Raw genomic sequence first — 20250 nt, 5'->3', positions numbered from 1 at the left:
ACAAGAGGATCCATCTAATGAGGCGTGGCTTGGCATCCTTTTTAGCTAACAAGTATTTCAATGCTGCATGATCAGTGTAAACAATGACCTTGTTAGTAATCAAATAAGATCTGAACTTCTCTAAAGCAAATATGACAGCTAATAACTCCTTCTCTGTGGTGGAATAGTTGAGTTGGGCATCGTTGAGGGTTCTACTAGCATAGTAGATGGCATGTGGCTTCTTATCAACTCGCTGCCCCAAAACAGCTCCAACAGCATAATCTGAGGCGTCACACATCAGTTCAAAAGGCAAGCTCCAATCCGGTGGCATAATGATTGGGGCAGTTGTGAGCATCATTTTCAAAGCATTGAAAGCATTCTCACAGTTTTGATCAAACACAAAATCCATGTCCTTGGCAAGGAGATTGCACAAAGGCCTTGCAATCTTAGAAAAATCTTTAATGAAACGCCTATAGAAACCTGCATGGCCAAGGAAAGAACGTACTTCTTTGACAGAAGTAGGTGAGGGCATAGAAGCAATCAAATCAATCTTAGCTTTATCTACCTCAATTCCATTACTAGAGATGACATGACCAAGAACTATGCCTTGGTTAACCATAAAATGACATTTTTCCCAATTAAGCACAAGGTTATTTTGTTCACATCTAGCCAACACCTTAGATAAGTTATGCAAACATTGATCAAAAGAATCACCAAAGACAGAGAAGTCATCCATGAATACCTCAATAAACCTTTCTACCATGTCGGAGAAAATGCTCATCATGCACCTTTGGAAAGTGGCTGGGGCGTTGCAAAGACCAAAGGGCATCCTCCTATAAGCAAAAGTACCAAAGGGACATGTGAAGGTTGTCTTCTCTTGATCTTCTGGGGCTATGGCGATTTGGTTGTAACCTGAATATCCATCAAGGAAGCAATAGTGGCTATGGCCAGCCAATCTCTCAAGCATTTGATCAATAAATGGAAGAGGGAAGTGATCCTTGCTTGTTGCTGTGTTGAGCTTCCTATAATCAATGCAAACTCTCCAGCCCGTGGTCATCCGTGTTGGTACAAGCTCGTTTGCTTCATTCTTCACCACTGTGATACCTGATTTCTTGGGGACAACTTGTATTGGGCTCACCCATTTACTGTCAGAAATAGGGTAAATAATACCAACATCTAAAAGCTTCATTACTTCTTTCCTTACCACCTCCTTCATGTTTGGATTGAGACGTCTTTGGGCATCCCTCTTAGGCACTGCATTGTCCTCCAATAGTATCCTATGCATGCACGATGTTGGGCTTATGCCTTTGATATCTGCAATGCTCCATCCAATCGCAGTTTTGTGCTCTTTTAGAACCCTCAAAAGCTTCTTCTCATCATTTGGTTCGAGGTGTGAGGCAATGATAACAGGTAGAGTCTCACTCTCACCTAAATAAGCATATTTAAGGTGTGTTGGCAATTGCTTTAATTCCAACTCCGGTGCCTGCACAATAGAAGGTAAAACCTTATTAGTAGGTGCGGGTAAAGATTCAAATTGGTTTGCATACCTCTTTCCCACTTCTATGTAGCTATCCATGCTGCAAACAAGCTCAAGAAGTAAAGGAGAGATCACAGCCTCTAATCTGTCCACTTCTTCTTTCCTTATGCTTTGTGTGATGCATGCTTCAATAGGCTCCAAATAACTCATTGGCAGTGCTTCTTTCACCATATTATCAATTGCATCAAGCTGGAAAACTTCATGCTCATCACTTGGAAACTTGGAGGCTTCAAACACTTTGAATGCTATTGTCTCATCAAACACGTTCATAGTCAATGTACCCTTCTTCACATCAATAATTGCACCGGCAGTTGCCATGAATGGACGACCAAGAATGAGTGGTAACTGATTGTCATGAATTGGTGCTTCTTCCATTTCCAACACCAAGAAATCAGCTGGCAAAATCAGCTCTTCTACTTTCACCAAAACATCTTCTAGAATGCCCCTAGGGTACCTGATAGTTCTATCTGCCAATTGAATGCTCACAGATGTGGCTTGCAACTCACCAAGGTTAAGTTTCTCATAAACATGATATGGCATAAGGTTAATGGATGCACCAAGATCAAGCAAAGCTTTTTGAAACTTAAAATCACCAACTATACAAGGTATAGAAAATGAACCTGGATCCTTTAGCTTTGGAGGTAGCTTTCTTTGTAAGACTGCACTAACCTCTTCACTTAATGCAACCTGTTCATGCTCTTTGAATCTCCTCTTGTTAGTGCATAGATCCTTCAAAAATTTTGCATATTTTGGAATCTGAGCAATGGCATTGAGCAATGGGATGTTGATTTGCACTTTCTTGAATATTTCCATTATCTCATCCAAGCCTTGATCTTTCTTTGACTTTGATAACCTGCTGGGAAAGGGTGCAATAGGCCTAAAAGCATTAGATGAAATTGGAACTTGATTAGCATTAGATGATACCTTAGGGCCTGTGCTCTTTCCAAGAGAATTGAGGGGCTGTTTGGTGGAACCTGTGGGCTGCCCTTGTGGTGGCTGAATGATCTCCACGTTTTCTCCATCTTCTTGCTCTTCATTGGCATCTCCAACCTTATTATCAACTTGTTTACCACTTCTCAAGATGTGCACTGCTTTAACTTGCTCATGATGCCTTGGATTCACCTCCGTTTGGCTTGGAAAAGTTCCGGATGCTCTATTGCTCATGGAGGATGCAATCTGCCCAACTTGCACTTCTAGTTTGTTCACTGCATTTTGAAGATTCTGATTGGTTTGCATCTGTTGCCCCATGAACTTCTTGAACATGTCTTGCAATTCTCCCATTTGATCACCCCTTTGCTCTTGTACTTGTTGGGGAGCTTGCTGGAATTGCCTTTGTTGTATTTGAAATCCTGGGGGAGGTCCTTGAGATTGTTGCACATTTGAATTATTGCTCCACCTGAAATTAGGATGATTTCTCCACCCCGGATTGTATGTGTTTGAGTAAGGATCATTCTGAGGATTCCTTCCTTGAAGGGCATTTGCTTGCTCTAGCATGTGCTTTGCAAAAGATTGGTCTTGAACTTCCTCTTTGCTTCCTAGAGGGCCAGTCACTGCCTGTTGAAGCAAAGAACACATAACATCAAGTTTTGCATTAATCTCATTATTAGTACTTACCTCAGAGACCACAGCTTTCATAGGAGCTCCTCTTCCTTTATTGTAGCTCCATTGTTGAGAGTTGGTACTCAAAGATTCAAAGAGAGTAAAAGCCTCATCTGCTGTTTTGTTCATCAGTCCTTCTCCACTTGTTGCATCTACCATCATCCTTTCGGAATCAAGCAAACCTTCATAGAAAGATTGCATTTGCATCCAACTCTCTATATTGTGGTGTGGGCAAGAACTCATCATCTCCTTGTACCTCTCCCAGCATTCATGAAAAGCTTCTCCTTCTCTTTGTGTGAAACCAAGAATTTCCTTTCTAATCTTGTTAGTCTTTTGAGCTGGAAAGAATTTCTGCAAAAACTTATTAGAAAGCTCATCCCAAGTACGAATTGAAGCATTAGGCAAAGAGTATAACCATGACTTAGCCTTATCTTTTAAACTGAATGGGAATAGCCTCATCTTAATCTGCTCATCATCAAGTCCTTGAATTTTGATTGTAGCACATATTTCAAAGAATTGCTTAACATGCATGTAAGGATCCTCAGTGGTATTACCATAATAAGTTGGAAGAAGATGAATCATACCACTTCTAAGCTCAAACCTGTCAATTGTGAGTTGAGGATAGACGATGCACGAAGGTTGATCAGTGACTTTGGGGATGGAAAATTCACGCAGGGGTTTCCTAGGTTGGACAACAAGCGCACCACCTCCTTCATCATTATTGTTGTTGTTTGGAATCTCTGCCATCTTGCTTGAACCTTCAGATTCGTAGCTCTCAGATTCAGCACTTAAAGAACTATAATTCCTCCTCAAACCAACACGTACAGCAAAAGTTCCTGGTGAAATTGGCTCAGAATCAGATTCGGACATATATGCACACACAAGAAACCAATTAGTGCCTTCAAATGGAGATAACAACTAAAAAGAAAAACAGAATACAGAAATAAAAACCAACGAAAACAAAAACAAAAACACTCAAAGTAATCTAACTATAGCACCATCGTTACCGGTTCCCCGGCAACGGCGCCAAAAACTTGTTGAGCCTATTCCTAACAACTAAAATGAGTTATTAAAAATAGAAACTTCAATTCTCGCAAGTGCACGAACCATTTATAGTATAGCTTATGAAATACGAGGTCGATCCCACGGAGAATGGTAACTTGGTTGCAAGTTAAACTACTTAGAATGATGGAAAAACTGAAAACAAAGAAACAAACTAACTAACAATTGGCAAGGTCTAGGACAGAATCCTAGCACCACACACGCACTCGAATGAGGGGTTTTTGTTGTTTAAATGAAAACAAGAGAATGAAATGGAAGTGCTGGAAGTAAACAATGGCAGCAATGAACAAGTTGTGAAACAATGATTGAGAAGTGTTAGAGCCTTGGAATCTACCACTAGTCTTCCTATCCAAGTTATGAATGCATAGAAATTGACTCAAGCTTCATTAACAATAGATTATCGCATACAAGCCTATGGTATCTAGGTGCAGGATGCATGATTCTCCTAAGGCATGTAATTGTGGATGGTATCTACACAACACGTGATCTCTAATATGCAACCTAAGCATGGTATCTACTTAGAATAAAGCATATAAGAGTCATTAAGTTCCTTGAGAATATGATAATCACACAAGTCCTAGAACATGGTATCTGTCCTAGTCAACCTATGGTTATTAACCCCTTGAATGATTCTTAGGCCATTCATGTGTTGCTTGTGAAAGGAGAGTAGAATTGGTGAATCTAAACCCTTTCCCAACCTGTGCTAGATGCATAAAATCCTAGTTAGCTACTCCAAGAAAACATACATCAAGCACATAATAAGCTGGAGATTAACAACTTGATAATGAAAGCAAGGAAATCAATTAACTATGAAATCATCCATAACATTGAATATTCATGACTAGGGCTTCATCCTAAGCCCTAACAAAATGGATTAGTTAAACATAATTATGAATACAGAAGATAAGAAATACATAGGTAGAATAAAGAGAATAGAAGAACTAGCTGGTGGCAGCAAGGTAGTTTCCAGGACAGCTCCCAGCTCTCCCTCCTTTGCAGCTAGCTCTCTCTCTCTCTTTGTGGTGAATCTGAATGTGTGTATGGAAGTAATGGATGAAGTGAATTGTGTCTGGGATGTGGAATGGAAGTGGTATTTATAGGGAGAAGGAAAGGGGAATTCTGAATTGAATATGACTAATGCATACAACACTTGTATTTAGATAATCAGAATTGGTTGCTGCACTAATAAATCCCACCAGCAGCCATAGGTCATCCTCATGTCAGCATGATGTGTATTTTGATGGGCTCACGGATTGGGTTTGGCTGAATCCAAATATGACTTTAAGATATCCATTTTGAAGTTCAGAATGTCTCTGATCCAACCACATAAGTATTGGCCCAATCCAAGCTCGGATGAAGAAGATAAGTCCGAAATGAACTTCTAACTCAATATCCAGTTTTTGCACGTTTTGCACCATTTTGCTTCAAAAGCAATCTCTTGCTGCCTTCAACCTATAGAACACACAAACATAGGTAAGTGACTTGAAATAAAGAGAAACTAAACAAAATTACTAAGTAACGAAGGCATGCAAATGTGTGAAATTATGAACTTATCAGAATACACCAACCACTCCAATTAGGAACGAACTGCCATTGAACTTGAATTGTCCAATTTGGAACACCTATTTGTTTCGAATCGAGCCCAAAACTTGGGCAACATCATAATATGGTGGGAGGAGTCAGTTGGTGTGTTTTGAGTGAAATCCAATCGCTAGAAGTGTGGAATACACCAACCACTCCAATTAGGAACGAACTGCCGTTGAACTTGAATTGTCCAATTTGGAACACCTATTGATTTAGGATGGAACCCCAAACTTAGGCAACATCATAATATGGTGGGAGGAGTCATTTGGTGAGTTTTGAGTGAAATCCAATCGCTAGAAGTATGGAATACACCAACCACTCCAATTAGGAACGAACTGCCGTTGAACTTGAATTGCCCAATTTGGAACACCTATTAATTTCGGATCGAGCCCCAAACTTGGGCAACATCATAATATGGTGGGAGGAGTCATTTGGTGAGTTTTGAGTGAAATCCAATCGCTAGAAGTATGGAATACACCAACCACCCCAATTAGGAACGAACTGCCGTTGAGCTTGAATTGTCCAATTTGGAACACCTATTGATTTTGGATCGAGCCCAAAACTTGGGCAACATCATAATATGGTGGGAGGAGTCATTTGGTGAGTTTTGAGTGAAATCCAATTGCTAGAAGTATGGAATACACCAACCACTCCAATTAGGAACGAACTGCCGTTGAACTTGAATTGTCCAATTTCGAACACCTATTGATTTCGGATCGAGCCCAAAACTTGTACAACATCATAATATGGTGGGAGGAGTCATTTGGTGAGTTTTGAGTGAAATCCAACCGCTAGAAGTATGGAATACACCAACCCCTCCAATTAGGAACGAACTGCCGTTGAACTTGAATTGTCCAATTTGGAACACCTATTGATTTCGGATGGAACCCCAAACATGTGCAACATCATAATATGGTGGGAGGAGTCATTTGGTGAGTTTTGAGTGAAATCCAATCGCTAGAATTATGGAATACACCAACAACTCCAATTAGGAACGAACTGCCGTTGAACTTGAGTTGTCCAATTTCTCACACCTATTGAGTTCGGATAGAGCCCAAAACTTGGGCAACATCATAATATGGTGGGAGGAGTCATTTGGTGAGTTTTGAGTGAAATCCAATCGCTAGAAGTATTGAATACACCAACCACTCCAATTAGGAACGAACTGCCGTTGAACTTGAATTGTCCAATTTCGAACACCTATTGATTTCGGATCGACCCCCAAACTTGGGCAACATCATAATATGGTGGGAGGAGTCATTTGGTGAGTTTTGAGAGAAATCCAATCGCTAGAAGTATGGAATACACCAACCACTCCAATTAGGAATGAACTGCTGTTGAACTTGAATTGTCCAATTTGGAACACCTATTGATTTCGGATCGAGCCCAAAACGTGGGCAACATCATAATATGGTGGGAGGAGTCATTTGGTGAGTTTTGAGTGAAATCCAATCGCTAGAAGTATGGAATACACCGACAACTCCAATTAGGAACGAACTGCCGTTGAACTTGAATTATCCAATTTCTCACACCTAACGATTTCGGATCGATCCCCAAACTTGTGCAACATCATAATACGGTGGGAGGAGTCATTTGGTGAGTTTTGACTGAAATCCAATCGCTAGAAGTATGGAATACACCAACCACTCCAATTAGGAACAAACTGCCGTTGAACTTAAATTGTCCAATTTCTCACATCTATTGAGTTCGGATCGAGGCCAAAACTTGGGCAACATCATAATATGGTGGGAGGAGTCATTTGGTGAGTTTTGAGAGAAATTCAATCGCTAGAAGTATGGAATACACCAACCACTCCAATTAGGAACGAACTGCCGTTGAACTTGAATTGTCCAATTTGGAACACCTATTGATTTCGGATCGAGCCCAAAACTTGGGCAACTTCATAATATGGTGGGAGGAGTCATTTGGTGAGTTTTGAGTGAAATCCAATCGCTGGAAGTATGGAATACACCAACCACTCCAATTAGGAACGCACTGCTGTTGAACTTGAATTGTCCAATTTGGAACACCTATTGATTTCGGATCGAGTCCAAAACTTGGGCAACATCATAATATGGTGGGAGGAGTCATTTGGTGAGTTTTGAGTGAAATCCAATCGCTGGAAGTATGGAATACACCAACCACTCCAATTAGGAACGCACTGCTGTTGAACTTGAATTGTCCAATTTGGAAAACCTATTGATTTCGGATCGAGCCCAAAACTTGGGCAACATCATAATATGGTGGGAGGAGTCATTTGGTGAGTTTTGAGTGAAATCCAGTCGCTAGAAGTATAGAATACACCAACCAATCCAATTAGGAACGAACTGCCGTTGAACTTGAATTGTCCAATTTCTCACACCTAATGATTTCGGATCGATCCCCAAACTTGTACAACATCATAATACGGTGGGAGGAGTCATTTGGTGAGTTTTGACTGAAATCCAATCGCTAGAAGTATGGAATACACCAACCACTCCAATTAGGAACAAACTGCCGTTGAACTTAAATTGTCCAATTTCTCACACCTATTGAGTTCGGATCGAGCCCAAAACTTGGGCAACATCATAATATGGTGGGAGGAGTCATTTGGTGACTTTTGAGTGAAATCCAATCGCTAGAAGTGTGGAATACACCAACTACTCCAATTAGGAACGAACTGCCGTTGAACTTGAATTGTCCAATTTCTCACACCAATTGATTTCGGATCGAGCCCCAAACTTGGGCAACATCATAATATGGTGGGAGCAGTCATTTGGTGAGTTTTGAGAGAAATCCAATCGCTAGAAGTATGGAATACACCAACCACTCCAATTCGGAACGAACTGCCTTTGAACTGGAATTGTCCAATTTCTTACACCTATTGATTCCGGATCGAGTCCAAAACTTGGGCAACATCATAATATGGTGGGAGGAGTCATTTGGTGAGTTTTGAGTGAAATCCAATCGCTAGAAGTATGGAATACACCAACCACTCCAATCAGGAACGAACTGCCGTTAAACTTGAATTGTCCAATTTCTCACACCTATTTATTTCGGATGGAACCCCGAACCTGTGCAACATAATAATATGGTGGGAGGAGTCATTTCGTGAGTTTTGAGTGAAATCCAATCGCTAGAAGTATGGAATACACCAACCACTCCAATTAGGAACGAACTGCCATTAAACTTGAATTGTCCAATTTGGAAGTCCTATTGATTTCCGATCGAGCCCAAAACTTGCGCAACATCATAATACGGTGGGAGGAGTCATTTGGTGAGTTTTGAGTGAAATCCAATCGCTAGAAGTATGGAATACACCAACCACTCCAATTAGGAACGAACTGCCGTTGAACTTGAATTGTCCAATTTGGAACACCTATTGATTTCGGATCGAGCCCCAAACTTGGGCAACAACATAATATGGTGGGAGGAGTCATTTGGTGAGTTTTGAGTGAAATCCAATCGCTAGAACTATGGAATACACCAACCACTCCAATTTGGAACGAACTGCCGTGGAACTTGAATTGTCCAATTTGGAACACCTATTGATTTCGGATCGATCCCAAAACTTGGGCAACATCATAATATGGTGGGAGGAGTCATTTGGTGAGTTTTGAATGAAATCCAATCGCTAGAAGTATGGAATACACCAACCACTCCAATTAGGAACTAACTGCCGTTGAACTTGAATTGTCCAATTTGGAACACCTATTGATTTTGGATGGAGCCCAAAACTTGGGCAACATCATAATATGGTGGGAGGAGTCATTTCGTGAGTTTTGAGTGAAATCCAATTGATCGGTGCATAAATTACATATCATTTTGTACCCTTTTAACTTATGATTTGGTTATGTTTTTGAGTTAAACTTGTGCTTTTAATTTGTTTTGGGCTTGTTTCAGTTTAATAAGCTTGAGACTCAATAAATGCATTTTGGAGACAAGTTAGCTGAAAACAGTGTCTGCAGATCAGTCAACTTCACGGATTGGACTGTACTTACTCAAGAAGAATCAGATGATGAGCCATATATCATTGGAAAGATACGGAAGTCTAGTTTCTGTAGAATGTTACGGTTCATGATTCCGAGTCTTCTAGAGAAAGTTATACATGTTTTGGCAACTTAAGGTCAAATTCGGCAGCATCTGCGTTACTGGGCCAAAAATCACATTTGAAGGCCTTTCCGTTTTTTCCTTGAGCTGGGCTGCATATGCTTGGAAAGATAAGACAAAGAGCTTGAAGATCCATATTTTTGCAGATTTTTCAGATTGGATGAACAAGCCCAAAACGAGCCCACAAGCTGGCTGCAATGCATTGTCATGCATGACATATGCATGATGAAGTGTTGTTGATTGTGGGAAAGTTTGGTGAAGCATATTCAATACCTATTTTGAGTGGAATTTTGCAGCAGCCAAAAGATGATGAAGTGGGAGCTGAACACTAAGCCTAAAGACAAGAGGAATTGTTTTCAAATGCAATTGTGTGTTAGGTTAAGTTGGTGAATTAAGTGTTGTGTGTTAGGTGAAGTTAGTGTGTTTAGAAAATTCAATTGTATAATTCAGATTTTTCACTTCCCTTAGGCCTATAAATAGGGAAGTTCTCTAAGTTTGTAATAACACCCCAAGGGGGGGAGCTCTCAAGCACTTCTCTAGAGCTCCCTTCCCTTATCTCCCTCAAATTCTCTTAGTTTCCCTTTGTAGTTCTCAATTGTTGTAATATGATCCTTTTACTAAATCTTCAAACACTTCCCAAACACTTCTACATTCTCTTCTCAAAGTCTCCATGTTCTTAAACACTTCTCCCATTCATTCACCAAATTCTCTAAGTTCTCAAACACTTCCCAAACACTTCTCTATTCTCTTCCAAACATTCTCCAAACCCTAAACACATGTCTCTTCCCTTTCAAAGTTCTCCATGCTCTCAAACATCTCTCTACTTTCTTCTCCAAAAGTCTCCTTGTTCCCAAACACTTCTCCCTTCTCTTCCAAAATCCTCCAAGTTCTCAAACACTCATCCCTTCTCTTTCTCAAACACCTTCTCATTCCTTCATCAAATTCTCAAACACCACTTTCTTCTCTTCAAAAGTCTCCATGTCTCAAACACTTCACAAACACCTTTCTCTCCCTTCCCTAAGTTCTCAAATTCTCCAAGTTCACAAAATCCTCAAGCTTCCCAAACACCTTCCTTTCCCTTCCAAATTCCCAATGTTCTCAAACCTTCTCTTCCAAAATCCTCCAAGTTTCCAAACACTTTCTTCATCAAATTCTCCAAACTCTTTCTCAAACAATTCTCTACTTCTACTTTCTTCTTCAAAAAGCCTCCATGTCCTCAAACACTTTTCCCAAACACTTCTCCTTTCTTCCTCAAAGTTCTCTTAGTTTCCTTAATGTTTTCTTAGTTGTAATTTATTTTTCTTGTAATGTACATTCTTTCTTCTTGTTTTGTTTCTTTTGTTTTCATTTTTGTTTTGTGTAGGAAAATTGAATTGGATCATTCAATCACCAATCCCTGTGGAATCGACCTCGCACTTACATATGCTATACTACCGAACGGCTCGTGCACTTGCGAGTATCACAAGTTGAGGATGCAGTTGAACCCATTTTGGTGCAGCTGAATCTACGCAACACCAATCGCTAGAAGTATGGAATACACCAATCACTCCAATTAGGAACGAACTGCCGTTGAACATGAATTGTCCAATTTGGAACACCTATTGATTTTGGATCGAGCCCCAAACTTGGGCAACATCATAATAGGGTGGGAGGAGTCATTTGGTGAGTTTTGAATGAAATCCAATCGCTAGAGGTATGTTATCCACGAACCACTCCAATTAGGAACGAACTGCCGTTGAACTTGAACTGTCCAACTTGGAACACCTATTGAATTCGGATCGAGCCCAAAACTTGGGCAACATCATAATATGTTGGGAGGAGTCATTTGGTGAGTTTTGAGTGAAATCCAATCGCTAGAAGTATGGAATACACCAACCACTCCAATTAGGAACGAACTGCCGTTGAACTTGAATTGTCCAATTTCTCACACCTATTGATTTCGGATCGAGCCCCAAACATGGGCAACATCATAATATGGTGGGAGGAGTCATTTGGTGAGTTTTGAGTGAAATCCAATCGCTAGAAGTATGGAATACACCAACCACTCCAATTAGGAACGAACTGCCGTTGAACATGAATTGTCCAATTTGGAACACCTATTGATTTTGGATCGAGCCCCAAACTTGGGCAACATCATAATAGGGTGGGAGGAGTCATTTGGTGAGTTTTGAATGAAATCCAATCGCTAGAGGTATGTTATCCACGAACCACTCCAATTAGGAACGAACTGCCGTTGAACTTGAACTGTCCAACTTGGAACACCTATTGAATTCGGATCGAGCCCAAAACTTGGGCAACATCATAATATGTTGGGAGGAGTCATTTGGTGAGTTTTGAGTGAAATCCAATCGCTAGAAGTATGGAATACACCAACCACTCCAATTAGGAACGAACTGCCGTTGAACTTGAATTGTCCAATTTCTCACACCTATTGATTTCGGATCGAGCCCCAAACATGGGCAACATCATAATATGGTGGGAGGAGTCATTTGGTGAGTTTTGAGTGAAATCCAATCGCGAGAAGTATGGAATACACCAACCACTCCAATTAGGAACGAACTGCCGTTGAACTTGAATTGTCCAATTTCTCACACCTATTGATTTCGAATCGAGCCCAAAACTTGGGCAACATCATAACATGGTGGGAGGAGTCATTTGGTGAGTTTTGAGTGAAATCCAATCGCTAGAAGTATGGAATACACCAACCACTCCAATTACGAACGAACAGCCGTTGAACTTGAATTGTCCAATTTTTCACACCTATTGATTTCGGATCGAGCCCGAAACTTGGGAAACATCATAATATGGTGGGAGGAGTCATTTGGTGAGTTTTGAGTGAAATCCAATCGCTAGAAGTATGGAATACACCAACCACTCCAATTAGGAACGAACTGCCGTTGAACTTGAATTGTCCAATTTCTCACACCTATTGATTTCGGATCGAGCCCAAAACTAGGGCAACATCATAATATGGTGGGAGGAGTCATTCGGTGGGTTTTGAGTGAAATCCTATCGCTAGAAGTATGGAATACACCAACCACTCCAATTAGGAACGAACTGCCGTTGAACTTGAATTGTCCAATTTCTCACACCTATTGATTTCGGGTCGAGCCCAAAACTTGGGCAACATCATAATATGGTGGGAGGAGTCATTTGGTGAGTTTTGAGTGAAATGCAATCGCTAGAAGTATAGAATACACCAACCACTCCAATTAGGAACGAACTGCCGTTGAACTGGAATTGTCCAATTTCTCACACCTATTGATTTCGGATCGAGCCCCAAACTTGGGCAACATCATAATATGGTGGGAGGAGTCATTTGGTGAGTTTTGAGTGAAATCCAATCGCTAGAAGTATAGAATACACCAACCACTCCAATTAGGAACGAACTGCCATTGAACTTGAATTTTGCAATTTGGAACACCTATTGATTTCGGATCGAGCCCAAAACTAGGGCAACATCATAATATGGTGGGAGGAGTCATTCGGTGGGTTTTGAGTGAAATCCAATCGCTAGAAGTATGGAATACACCAACCACTCCAATTAGGAACGAACTGCCGTTGAACTTGAATTGTCCAATTTCTCACACCTATTGATTTCGGGTCGAGCCCAAAACGTGGGCAACATCATAATATGGTGGGAGGAGTCATTTGGTGAGTTTTGAGTGAAATCCAATCGCTAGAAGTATAGAATACACCAACCACTCCTATTAGGAAAGAACTGCCGTTGAACTGGAATTGTCCAATTTCTCACACCTATTGATTTCGGATCGAGCCCCAAACTTGGGCAACAACATAATATGGTGGGAGGAGTCATTTGGTGAGTTTTGAGTGAAATCCAATCGCTAGAAGTATAGAATACACCAACCACTCCAATTAGGAACGAACTGCCGTTGAACTTGAATTGTCCAATTTCTCACACCTATTGATTTCGGATCGAGCCCCAAACTTGGGCAACATCATAATATGGTGGGAGGAGTCACTTGGTGAGTTTTGAGTGAAATCCAATCGCTAGAAGTATGGAATACACCAACCACTCCAATTAGGAATGAACTGCCGTTGAACTTGAATTGTCCAATTTGGAACACCTATTCATTTCGGATCGAGCCCAAAACTTGGGCAAATCATAATATGGTGGGAGGAGTCATTTGGTGAGTTTTGAGTGAAATCCAATCGCTAGAAGTATGGAATACACCAACCGCTTCAATTAGGAACGAACTGCCGTTGAACTTGAATTGTCCAATTTCTCACACCTATTGAGTTCGGATCGAACCCAAAACTTGGGCAACATCATAATATGGTGGGAGGAGTCATTTGGTGAGTTTTGAGTGAAATCCAATAGCTAGAAGTATGGAATACACGAACCACTCCAATTAGGAACGAACTGCCGTTGAACTTGAATTGTCCAATTTCTCACACCTATTGATTTCGGATCGAGCCCAAAACTTGTGCAACATCATAATATGGTGGGATGAGTCATTTGGTGAGTTTTGAGTGAAATCCAATCGCTAGAAGTATGGAATACCCCAACCACTCCAATTAGGAACGAACTGCCGTTGAAATTGAATTGTCCAATTTCTCACACCAATTGATTTCGGATCGATCCCCAAACTTGGGCAACTTCAAAATATGGTGGGAGGAGTCATTTGGTGAGTTTTGAGTGAAATCCAATTGCTAGAAGTATGGAATACACCAACCACTCCAATTAGAAACGAACTGCCGTTGAACTTGAATTGTCCAATTTCTCACACCTATTGATTTCGTATCGAGCACAAAACTTGGGCAACATCATAATATGGTGGGAGGAGTCATTTGGTGAGTTTTGAGTGAAATCCAATCGCTAGAAGTATGGAATACACCAACCACTCCAATTAGGAGTGAACCGCCGTTGAACTTGAATTGTCCAATTTCTCACACCTATTGATTTCGGATCGAGCCCCAAACTTGGGCAACATCATAATATGGTGGGAGGAGTCATTTGGTGAGTTTTGAGTGAAATGCAATCGCTATAAGTATGGAATACACCAACCACTCCAATTAGGAACGAACTGCCGTTGAACTTGAATTGTCCAATTTGTAACACCTATTGATTTCGGATCGAGCCCAAAACTTGGGCAACATCATAATATGGTGGGAGGAGTCATTTGGTGAGTTTTGAGTGAAATCCAATCGCTAGAAGTATAGAATACACCAACCACTCCAATTAGGAACGAACTGCCGTTGAACTTGAATTGTCCAATTTCTCACACCTATTGATTTCGGATCGAGCCCCAAACTTTGGCAACATCATAATATGGTGGGAGGAGTCATTTGGTGAGTTTTGAGTGAAATCCAATCGCTAGAAGTATGGAATACACCAACCACTCCAATTAGGAACGAACTGCCGTTGAACTTGAATTGTCCAATTTGGAACACCTATTGATTTCGGATCGAGCCCAAAACTTGGGCAACATCATAACATGGTGGGAGGAGTCATTTGGTGAGTTTTAAGTGAAATCCAATGGCTACAAGTATGGAATACACCAACCACTCAAATTAGGAGCGAACAGCCGTTGAACTTGAATTGTCCAATTTCTCACACCGATTGATTTCGGATCGAGCCCAAAACTTGGGCAACATCATAATATGGTGGGAGGAGTCATTTGGTGAGTTTTGAGTGAAATCCAATCGCTAGAAGTATGGAATACCCCAACCACTCCAATTAGGAACGAACTGCCGTTGAACTTGAATTGTCCAATTTCTCACACCTATTGATTTCGGATCTAGCCCAAAACTTGGGCAACATCATAATATGGTGGGAGGAGTCATTTGGTGAGTTTTGAGTGAAATCCAATCGCTAGAAGTATGGAATACACCAACCACTCCAATTAGGAACGAACTGCCCTTGAACTTGAATTGTCCAATTTCTCACACCTATTGATTTCGGATCGAGCCCAAAACTTGGGCAACATCATAATATGGTGGGAGGAGTCATTTGGGGAGTTTTGAGTGAAATCCAATCTCTAGAAGTATGGAATACACCAACCACTACAATTAGGAACGAACTGCCGTTGAACTTGAATTGTCCAATTTGGAACACCTGTTGATTTCGGATCGAGCCCAAAACTTGGGCAACATCATAATATGATGGGAGGAGTCGTTTGGTGAGTTTTGAGTGAAATCCAATCGCTTGAAGTATGGAATACACCAACCACTCCAATTAGGAACGAACTGTCGTTGAACATGAATTGTCCAATTTGGAACACCTATTGATTTCGGATCGAGACGAAAACTTGGGCAACATCATAATTTGGTGGGAGGAGTCATTTGGTGAGTTTTGAGTGAAATCCAATCGCTAGAAGTATGGAATACACCAACCACTCCAATTAGGAACGAACTGCCGTGGACCTTGAATTGTCCAATTTCTCACACCTATTGATTTCGGATCGAGCCCAAAACTTGGGCAACATCATAATATGGTGGGAGGAGTCATTTGGTGAGTTTTGAGTGAAATCCAATCGCTAGAAGTATGGAATACACCAACCACTCCAATTAGGAACGAACTGCCGTGGAACTTGAATTGTCCTATTTCTCACAACTATTGATTTCGGATCGAGCCCAAAACTTGGGCAACATTATAATATGGTGGAAGGAGTCATTTGGTGAGTTTTGAGTGAAATCGAATCGCTAGAAGTTTGGAATACACCAACCACTCCAATTAGGAACGAACTGCCGTGGAACTTGAATTGTCCAATTTGTAACACCTATTGATTTCGGATCGAGCCCAAAACATGGGCAACATCATAATATGGTGGGAGGAGTCATTTGGTGAGTTTTGAGTGAAATCCAATCGCTTGAAGTATGGAATACACCAACCACTCCAATTAGGAACGAACTGTCGTTGAACTTGAATTGTCCAATTTGGAACACCTATAGATTTTGGATTGAGACGAAAACTTGGGCTGTTCATAATATGGTGGGAGGAGTCATTTGGTGAGTTTTGAGTGAAATCCAATCGCTAGAAGTATGGAATACACCAACCACTCCCATTAGGAACGAACTGCCGTTGAACTTGAATTGTCCAATTTGGAACACCTATTGATTTCGGATCGAGCCCCAAACTTGGGCAACATCATAATATGGTGGGAGGATTCATTTGGTGAGTTTTGAGTTAAATCCAATCGCTAGAAGTATGGAATACACCAACCACTCCAATTAGGAACGAACTGCCGTTGGAATTGAATTGTCCAATTTCGAACACCTAATGATTTCGGATCGTGCCCAAAACTTGGGCAACATCATAATATGGTGGGAGGAATCATTTGGTTAGTTTTGAGTGAAATCCAATCGCTAGAAGTATGGAATACACCAACCACTCCAATTAGGAACGAACTGCCGTTGAACTTGAATTGTCCAATTTCTCACACCTATTGATTTCGGATCGAGCCCAAAACTTGGGCAACATCATAATATGTTGGGAGGAGTCATTTGGTGAGTTTTGAGTGAAATCCAATCTCTAGAAGTGTGGAATACACCAACCACTCCAATTAGGAACGAACTGCCGTTGAACTTGAATTGTCCAATTTCTCACACCTATTGATTTCGGATCGAGCCCAAAACTTGGGCAACTTCATAATATGTTGGGAGGAGTCATTTTGTGAGTTTTGAGTGAAATCCAATCACTAGAAGTATGGAATACACCAACCACTCCAATTAGGAACGCACTGCCGTTGAACTTGAATTGTCCAATTTGGAACACCTATTGATTTCGGATCGAGCCCAAAACCTGGGCAACATCATAATATGGTGGGAGGAGTCATTTGGTGAGTTTTCAGTGAAATCCAATCGCTAGAAGTATGGAATACACCAACCACTCCAATTAGGAACGAACTGCCATTGAACTTGAATTGTCCAATGTCTCACACCTATCGATTTTGGATCGAGCCCAAAACTTGGGCAACTTTATAATACGGTGGGAGGAGTCATTTGGTGAGTTTTGAGTGAAATCCAATCGCTAGAAGTATGGAATACACCAACCACTCTAATTAGGAACAAACTGCCGTTGAACTTGAATTGTCCAATTTGGGACACCTATTGATTTCGGATCGAGCCCAAAACTTGGGCAACATCATAATATGGTGGGAGGAGTCATTTGGTGAGTTTTGAGTGAAATCCAATCGCTAGAAGTATGGAATACACCAACCACTCCAATTAGGAACGAACTGCCGTTGAACTTGAATTGTCCAATTTCTCACACCTATTGATTTCGGATCGAGCCTCAAACTTGGGCAACATCATAATATGGTGGGAGGAGTCATTTAGTGAGTTTTGAGTGAAATCCAATTGCTAGAAGTATGGAATACACCAACCACTCCAATTAGGAACAAACTGCCGTTGAACTTGAATTGTCCAATTTGGAACACCTATTGATTTCGGATCGAGCCCAAAACTTGGGCAACATCGTAATATGGTGGGAGGAGTCATTTGGTGAGTTTTCAGTGAAATCCAATCGCTAGAAGTATGGAATACACCAACCACTCCAATTAGAAACGAACTGCCATTGAACTTGAATTGTCCAATTTGAAACACCTATTGATTTCGGATCGAGACCAAAACTTGGGCAACATCATAATATGGTGGGAGGAGTCATTTAGTGAGTTTTGAGCGAAATCCAATCGCAAGAAGTATGGAATACACCAACCACTCCAATTAGGAACGAACTGCCGTTGAACTTGAATTGTCCAATTTCTCACACCTATTGATTTCGGATCGAGCCCCAAACTTGGGCAACATCATAATATGGTGGGATGAGTTATTTGGTGAGTTTTGAGTGAAATCCAATCGCTAGAAGTATGGAATACACCAACCACTCCAATTAGGAACGAACTGCCGTTGAACTTGAATTGTCCAATTTCTCACACCTATTGATTTCGGATCGAGCCCAAAACTTGGGCAACAACATAATATGGTGGGAGGAGTCATTTGGTGAGTTTTGAGTGAAATCCGATCGCTAGAAGTATGGAATACACCGACCACTCCAATTAAGATCGAACTGCCGTTGAACTTGAATTGTCCAATTTGAAACACCTATTGATTTCGGATCGAGACCAAAACTTGGGCAACATCATAATATGGTGGGCGGAGTCATTTGGTGAGTTTTGAGTGAAATCCAATCGCTTGAAGTATGGAATACACCAACCACTCCAATTAGGAACGAACTGTCGTTGAACTTGAATTGTCCAATTTGGAACACCTATTGATTTCGGATCGAGACGAAAACTTGGGCAACATCATAGTTTTGTGGGAGGAGTCCTTTGGTGAGTTTTGAGTGAAATCCAATCGCTAGAAGTATGGAATACACCTACCACTCCAATTAGGAACGAACTGTCGTTGAACTTGAATTGTCCAATTTGAAACACCTATTGATTTCGGATCGAGACCAAAACTTGGGCAACATCATAATATGGTGGGCGGAGTCATTTGGTGAGTTTTGAGTGAAATCCAATCGCTTGAAGTATGGAATACACCAACCACTCCAATTAGGAACGAACTGTCGTTGAACTTGAATTGTCCAATTTGGAACACCTATTGATTTCGGATCGAGACGAAAACTTGGGCAACATCATAATTTTGTGGGAGGAGTCATTTGGTGAGTTTTGAGTGAAATCCAATCGCTAGAAGTATGGAATACACCAACCACTCCAATTAGGAACGAACTGTCGTTGAACTTGAATTGTCCAATTTGGAACACCTACTGATTTCGGATCGAAACGAAAACGTGGGCAACATCATAATTTGGTGGGAGGAGTCATTTGGTGAGTTTTGAGTGAAATCCAATCGCTAGAAGTATGGAATACACCAACCACTCCAATTAGGAACGAACTGCCGTGGAACTTGAATTGTCCAATTTCTCACACCTATTGATTTCGGATCGAGCCCAAAACTTGGGCAACATGATAATATGGTGGGAGGAGTCATTTGGTGAGTTTTGAGTGAAATCCAATCGCTAGAAGTATGGAATACACCAACCACTCCAATTAGGAACGAACTGCCGTGGAACTTGAATTGTCCAATTTCTCACACCTATTGATTTCGGATCGAGCCCAAAACTTGGGCAACATTATAATATGGTGGAAGGAGTCATTTGGTGAGTTTTGAGTGAAATCCAATCGCTAGAAGTTTGGAATACACCAACCACTCCAATTAGGAACGAACTGCCGTGGAACTTTAATTGTCCAATTTGGAACACCTATTGATTTCGGATCGAGCCCAAAACTTGGGCAACATCATAATATGGTGGGAGGAGTCCTTTGGTGAGTTTTGAGTGAAATCCAATTGCTAGAAGTATGGAATACACCGACCACTCCAATTAGGAACGAACTGCCGTTGAACTTGAATTGTCCAATTTGGAACACCTGTTG

General features: G+C 41.0%; 1 non-coding gene across 1 annotated transcript; it reads left to right on the top strand.

The window, feature by feature from the left end:
- The first annotated feature begins 3332 nt into the window (after positions 1–3332).
- On the top strand, positions 3333–3439 carry LOC148294725 (small nucleolar RNA R71). Its single transcript, XR_015835563.1, has one exon. It is a non-coding gene; the product is annotated as a small nucleolar RNA R71 (small nucleolar RNA).
- Positions 3440–20250: the final 16811 nt, after the last annotated feature.

This window comes from Prunus avium, chromosome 4, assembly GCF_965620075.1.
Source record: "Prunus avium chromosome 4, drPruAviu1.hap1.1, whole genome shotgun sequence".
NCBI lineage: Eukaryota > Viridiplantae > Streptophyta > Magnoliopsida > Rosales > Rosaceae > Prunus > Prunus avium.
This window is presented reverse-complemented; position numbering and strand designations above follow the sequence as displayed.